The sequence below is a fragment of the Triticum aestivum genome, chromosome 2B (genome assembly GCF_018294505.1).
Source record: "Triticum aestivum cultivar Chinese Spring chromosome 2B, IWGSC CS RefSeq v2.1, whole genome shotgun sequence".
Lineage (NCBI taxonomy): Eukaryota > Viridiplantae > Streptophyta > Magnoliopsida > Poales > Poaceae > Triticum > Triticum aestivum.
In genome coordinates this window covers 6,800,101-6,807,310 of record NC_057798.1, presented here as the reverse complement: position 1 = coordinate 6,807,310, position 7,210 = coordinate 6,800,101, and the positions used below count along the sequence as shown (strand labels likewise).

The window sequence follows — 7,210 nt, the reverse complement described above, 5'->3', positions numbered from 1 at the left end:
CGCGCCGCCATCTCCCTTGCCGCGACGTCTCACCACGCGCCGCCGCACCCCCTTCTCGGCCATGGCCTCCCCCGGTTCCACTGGTACTACCCGCAGCCGCCGCACCAGCCCGTTCGAAGGCCCCGATCCCGTCGTCATCCGCGACCTCAACCTCCTCACTCGGGTTCCCGTCGTCCTCGACCACCTCACCTCCACGTACTATGACTGGAAGACGTACTTCTCCCTCGTGTTCCGTGAGTACAATCTCCGAACATCGATAGCTCCTTGGACTCGCGCTTCATGGAGGACGATGAGGAGTGGACGTCCATCGATGCCACCCTTATCCGTTGGTTCTACACCACCATCTTGAAGGACCTCTTCCACACGGTGGTCTCCGCCGACGATGACGCTCACGCCGTTTGGACTAAGCTCAACAGCCTCTTAACTGACAACGCGCTCCAACGCAAGGTTTTCTTGCACGGCGAGTTTTTTTGGGTGCCAGCAGCTCGACTCGTGTGTTGACGATTATTGCATGTGCCTCAAGAAGCTTGTTGATGAGCTCCGTCACCTCGGCGAGAAGGTCTCCGATGAGCTTCTTCTCAGCACCCTCATTGCCATCCTGAACGAAGACTTCGGGAACGCCGCCTCCAACATCCCCCTCATCTCCAACCCGACCTTCCCCAAGATCGTCGCATACCTGAAGCTGGAGGAGCAGAGGATGCTGATGTCGTGCACCCGGGCCACCCACATGGCCCTCACCGCCGGTACCCGTGGCGGTGCGCCGCCCACCGCCCCGACTCCCCTGCCGCGGCCCACCCCGGGCCCCTTCCAGGCGCCGCCGCCGCCCGGGTTCCCCTACCTGGCACCGTCGCAGGCCCCCTCCCCCGCCCCCCGCCGAGCAGCAGCAGCGCCGGGGCGGGCGTCGCGGCCGAGGTGGCCGCAAGCAGCAGCAGCCGGCTGCCCACGACGGGGCGCCACGCCAGCCGCAGCATCAGCTCCCGCCGGCGCCCTGGCAGGCCGGCCAGAACCTCTGGACGGGGGTTGTGCACGCGTATTCCATGCCTATACCGCGCGCCCCCATCCCCGGCTCCTTTGGCGCCCGCCCGGCCCCTCATTAGGCTCTGTACGCGGCTCCTCAGGCGTACCAGCCCGTGCCGCTGTACGGCCCCTCGGCCTATGGGCTGCCTCCGGCTGGTGGGTTTGTGGCGCCACCGCCTCAGCCGACGTCGTCAGCCCTGGCCCTCCCGCCGGCGCCTTGGAACCCCGCGCTCCTAGCGGCTCTCCGCACCGCCCCCACGCTGCAGCAGTACACTAGCGGTGGCGACTAGTATATGGACACCGGAGCCACGGCCCACATGGCCGCCAACCCCGGTAACCTTCTTGCCGCTCACCCCGTTCACACCGCTGCTCGCATTACCATGGGTGACGGTTCTTCCATGCCCATTACTCATGTCGGCCATGCTGCTTTTCCTTCTAACTCCATGCCATTATATCTTTCTAATGTGATTGTTTCTCCTGACATCATGAAAAATCTTGTTTCCCTTCGTTCTCTTACATGTGAAAATCCTGTTACCGTTGAATTTGACATATTTGGCTTTTCTGTCAAGGATGCCCGTACCCGGATGGTGCTCCACCGATGTGACAACCCCAACGAGCTTTATCCGGTCCACTCATCTACCTCCCCCGTTGCTGCACCCATGGCGCTTTCCGCCGGAGTGGACCTTTGGCACGCTCGTCTTGGTCATCCGAACATCGCCACTCTTCGTCATATTCTTTGGAGTTTTTCATTCACGTGTAATAAGATCGACGATCACACTTGTCATGCTTGTCGTCTCGGCAAACATGTTCATCTTCCTTTTAGCACTTCCTCGCATGTCGCATCATACCCGTTTGAGTTAATTCATAGTGATGTTTGGACCTCTCCTGTTGCAAGTAACACGGGCTATCTTTATTACCTTCTCAAACTTGATAATTTGTCACACTATGTGTGGACCTTCTCGTTGCGGCGAAAGTCGGACTCTATTGCCACTCTCACCGCTTTCTACTCCTATGTCTCCACGCAGTTTGGACGTCCCATTCATGCGTTGCAAACAGACAACGGGAAGGAGTTTGATAACCTTGTGATCCGCAACCTTCTCGCCACACACGGGACGATCTTTGGTCTCACTTGCCCGTACACTTCGCAACAAAACGGCGGCGCTGAGCGTGTGCTTCGCACTCTCAATGACTGCGTTCGCACCCTCCTCTTTCACGCCAACGTGCCCCCACGTTTTTGGCCCGACACGCTCGCCACCGCATCACTACTCATTAGCATTCGTCCTTGTCGCACTCGCGGGAATTTTGCACCTCATCACCTCTTGTTTGGCACGCCACCCTCCTATGCTGAGCTCCGCATCTTCGGTTGCCTGTGCTACCCCAGCATCGCTTCCACTGCTCCTCATAAGCTCGCACCTCGGTATGTGGCCTGCATCTTTCTCGGCTATCCCCCCAATTCCAAAGGATACTAGTTCTATGATCCTATCTCACATCGGGTGGTCACTTCACGGCACGTTTACTTTGATGAGATGGTTTTTCCGTTTAGCAGGTACCTTCGGATGTTACGGCCTTTCCCACTCCCGGTGATGGCCGCCCACGTGCTTCTCTTTGACCGCCTCCCGACTTTGAGGGTGCCCCCCGCGCCACGGGTCGAGTCTCTCCCCGGTTGGATGCCCTAGGGGTTGCACCTCCCTCGGCGCCCGCGACGCCCCTCAAGTCCCCAGCCTCGACCACGCTGGCGGCCTCGCCCGCCGCCTCGCCTGCGGCCTCGCCCACGGCCGCTTCACCCACGGCGGCCTCCCCCGTCGCCTCGCCGGTGGCCTCGCCTGCGGCAGTCACGAAGGAGGCGGATTCTTCTTCTTCATCGCCCGTCTCCACTCCGGACCCGCTGCCCCGCCCGATGACTCGCTCTCGGGCTAGCACCCTTCGCCCGAGCACGCGGTACCCCAACGATGAGTACCTTCTCGCTGCTTCCGTCTCTGAGCCGTCTCTTCTCCCATCGTCAGCTCGAGCCGCCCTTTGGGATCCTCATTGGCTCGCTGCGATGCAGGAAGAGTTCGACGCACTCCAGCGGAACCGTACCTGGCAGCTCGTCCCTCGGCCGCCCCGGGCCAACATCATCACGGGCAAGTGGGTCTTTCGGCACAAGACTCGTTCGGACGGCACTCTCGAGCGCTATAAAGCTCGCTGGGTGGTTCGGGGCTTTCGGCAATGCACGGGCGTGGACTTCACCGACACATTTGCCCCGCTTGTTAAACCGGGCACGATCCGTGCCGTGCTCCAGCTAGTCGTGTACCGAGCTTGGCCTGTGCATCAGTTGGACGTGTCCAACGCCTTCTTGCACGGCCACCTGGCTGAGCAGGTGTTCCGTGAGCAGCCCACTGGCTTCGTCGACGCCACACATCCAGATCATGTGTGCTGGCTCTCCTGTTCCCTTTACAGGTTTAAGCAGGCACCTCGGGCCTGGTACCAGCGCATCGCCGCCTTCCTGCAGACGCTCGGACTTACATCGACTCGCTCTGATGTGTCCCTCTTCGTGTATCATCACGGAACTGGCACGACCTACTTGCTGCTGTACGTTGATGACATCATTCTGATGGCATCCACTCTTCGCAATGAATTTGCCCTGAAGGACTTGGGTTCTCTGCATTACTTCCTTGGCATTGAGGTGGGTCGACGGCCAGATGGGTTCTTCCTGCATCAGCAGCGCTATGTCCATGAGCTTTTCGACCGAGCTGGCATGCTTAACTGCAAGCCCGCTCCCACGCCTGTCGACACCAAGGCCAAGGTTTCCGCTTTGGAGGGTTTGCCTGCATCTGATGCAGCCTTCTACCACTCCATTGTGGGCGCCTTGCAGTACTTGACCCTGACGCGCCCCGACTTGTAGTATGATGTTCAACGGGTCTGTCTTCACATGCATGCTCCGCGCGACTCTCACTGGACTCTAGTGAAGCGTATCCTCCGATACATACGCATCACCCAGTCCTTGGGACTTACGCTAACGGCCTCCGACCCCACCGACCTCGTCGCCTACTCTGATGCGGACTGGGCTGGCTGCCCGGACACACGGCGCTCCATCTCGGGGTATTGTGTCTACCTTGGACCATCCCTGATCTCCTGGTCCTCCAAGAGACAGCCCACCGTCTCCCGCTCGAGTGCCGAGGCTGAGTATCGAGCAATGGCTAACGCTGTTGCTGAATGCTCTTGGCTCCGTCAGCTGCTCCAGGAGTTGCTTTGTGATGTTCACAAGGCCACACTCGTCTACTGCGACAACGTCTCCGCCAACCCGGTCCACCATCGTCGAACGAAGCATATTGAGCTCGATATACACTTTGTTCGTGAGCATGTGGCTCTTGGGCGCATCCGAGTCCTCCACGTCCCGACGGCGCAGCAGTTCGCCGACGTCATGACGAAAGGACTGCCTACTTCTGTCTTCGAGGAGTTCAGGTCCAGTCTTTGCATCTCCGGTGACGCTTCGACTGCAGGGGAGTGTTGAATATATGGTTTGTGCATGTATATTGTATAGTTTGGCCCACCTCCTAGTCATTGTATAGTTGAGGTTGTGGCCCACCTTGTACTTCATATATACGTGCGCTTTGCACCGATCAATACATCGTGAAGCATTGCCAAAACATTCGTTTCCAACAAGTTGTACACGTCTGTTAATAGTTTGTCCATTCCTCTAGCCTAACTTGACCGATCAGGTTACAGTTGCCCACGCAATATTCCAACCCGTAAGTTTTTTTTTGAGGGGCAACCGATAAGTTAAAAGGTGAAATAAAACAATTACATGTTGTAAAGTAAAGAAGGCTCAAACTTCATTTCTACCATTGCAAAAATGTAAAAGTCCGATGCATAAAGTCAACGTCACAAACGAATTTGAATGAGCTTCTATTGGTTTAGTCTATAGAAGTACATCGTGAGACAAATTATTTATTCCAATGTTCACCTGGGGGAGAGGCTCTCCACATGGATTTTCACTGAAAGTGGCCCAAAGCTGGGACTGAGGTATGAGAGGGTTGGTCGAGAGAGCCGATAGACGGTCACTAGACGAGGATTACATGTCGCCTATGAGCGAGCCAATTCTTCCATGTGTCCACATGTCCATTGATCTATGCAACTTTGGAGTGGACATGTGAGGTTGCTCTAATCTCTAAATCGAACTTTCTACGTACATTGATCCCGAACTTCTGGGACATGTCCAACGAGCCCGGATTGGGCTCAGCAGGGTTCACCCAGTCAAAGTGGTACAGAAGGTTTGCCAATGCAATCTCCACGGTTGATGTGCCAAACAACATACCAGGACACTGACGTCTCCCGGCCCCGAAAGGTGTGATCTCAAAATGTGTCCCCTTGTAATCTATGCTGCTCTCTTTGAACCTCTCTGGCTTAAATGTATCGGGGGCATCCCAATATCTGCAATCCCGACATATCGCGAATATATTAACCTGTACGTTGGTGCCTTCAGAAATTTTATATCCCATGATTTCACAGTCTTCTCTTGCCCTTCGGGGGAGTATAGGAGCGGGAGGGTGCAACCTCAAGACCTCCTTGATCACCATTCTCATGTAGTGGAGGTCACGAAGGTCATTGTTAGTTATGACAGATTGTTGCTGACCTACCACTTGTCGAACCTCTAGCTGTGCCTTTCTCATAGTTTCGGGATTATTTAAGAGCTCGGACATAGCCCACTCCAATGTTATTCCAGAGGTCTCAGTGCCACCCGCGAACAAGTCCTGTGAACAATTGTTGTGGGTTATACGATACGTACATATTTGGCTTCAATTATGAACAAAATATAGACAACACATACTATTTCAAACAAAGTGAGGAGTGGACACGGCAGATAACGATGAATCATCCAATAAATAGCTAGTGCTACTCATGGGGTTTATCCTCCTTATAAAAAACAAATAGAAATAGATAGAAGGTGTTGGTGACAATACTCACAAAGATGATGTCACCTATTGCCTCTAAAGTTAGAGGATACGACAAGGAGTCTTCCATGTGCAGCCTAAGCAACACGTCTAGCAAGTCCTCCTCGTCGTTGGAGCTGACTGCATCGCGCATGTCCTTACGTTGCTCAATGATGTCGGAGATGATGCGCTGGATTCGGCCATAGCTCCTCCTCATCCGTCGCTCACCGGAGCTCAGCAGCCACACTAGCCGCGACGATGGGAATAGGTCGACGAGCGAGAAGCCTCCCACCAACGCGGTGACTTCTTCCAATTCCCGGAGGTACTCACCTTGTTGTGCACACTTGCCTCCGAACACCGCCCATGCAATGACATCGTTCATCAGTGCCGATAACTTCTCTGTGAGGTTGACAATGGTGCCAGTCGAGGCGGTGATGGAACTAAGGAGGTTGCGGACTTCCTCGGACCTGATGCCCTCCATACGCCTTACCTGTGTTGAAACATATTGCCCGCCTCTTTTCCTTAGATTTAGTATTGTCGTTGTTGTTGAATAAGTTACAAAATGCAATTCTAGCCTGCTTGGCGCTGAGGAGCTCCATGGTGCAGACCTTGCGCGCCTAGTGCCAGCGGTCGCCGTAGGGGGCAAAGATGATGCCCATGCCGCTGCCATAGCCAATGACGTCCAGCGTCACGCTGCGGGGCCGCGAGGCGAACATGAGGTCCTTACTCTTCATCACCACCTCCGCCATCTCGGTGCTCGATACCACCACTGTGGGGACCTCGCCCAGCTTGAGGAACATCAGTGGGCCATGCCGTCTAGACAACACCACCATGATGCGGTGCGGGAGGACACCGAAGACGTGGTGGAGGCTGCCGATGATCGGAAGGGTCCATGGGCCGGTAGGAAGCTGATGCCTGTTGTGGGTGGGACGAAGAAACCAAAGGAGGAGCACTATGGCTAAGGCAATGAATGATATGCTTGAAATTGTTACCTCCATGTCATGGAGCTGGGAGCTAGCTAGTAACCGGGAAGTTTAGTACTAACCAGTGAGTTTATACACGGATGTCATGGTACCATTCGTATTTATGGATCAGATATGCAGCACAAGACATGAGATTGGTTGGGATTTGGAAACCAAACTTACCTACTCACTACAGGAATCAGGTAATTTGCCATCTGTGAATCACAGACGGCAAAGACCTAAATACAGACGGCAAAGAGTTTGCCATCAGGATGCAGACGGCAAAGTCAGACGGCAAAGACAAGTCGGCAAAGAATA

At 55.3% G+C, this 7,210-nt stretch overlaps 1 pseudogene; it reads right to left on the bottom strand.

Annotated features, from left to right (window-relative positions):
• Positions 1-5,126: 5,126 nt before the first annotated feature.
• On the bottom strand, positions 5,127-6,835 carry LOC123039867 (desmethyl-deoxy-podophyllotoxin synthase-like; annotated as a pseudogene).
• Positions 6,836-7,210: the final 375 nt, after the last annotated feature.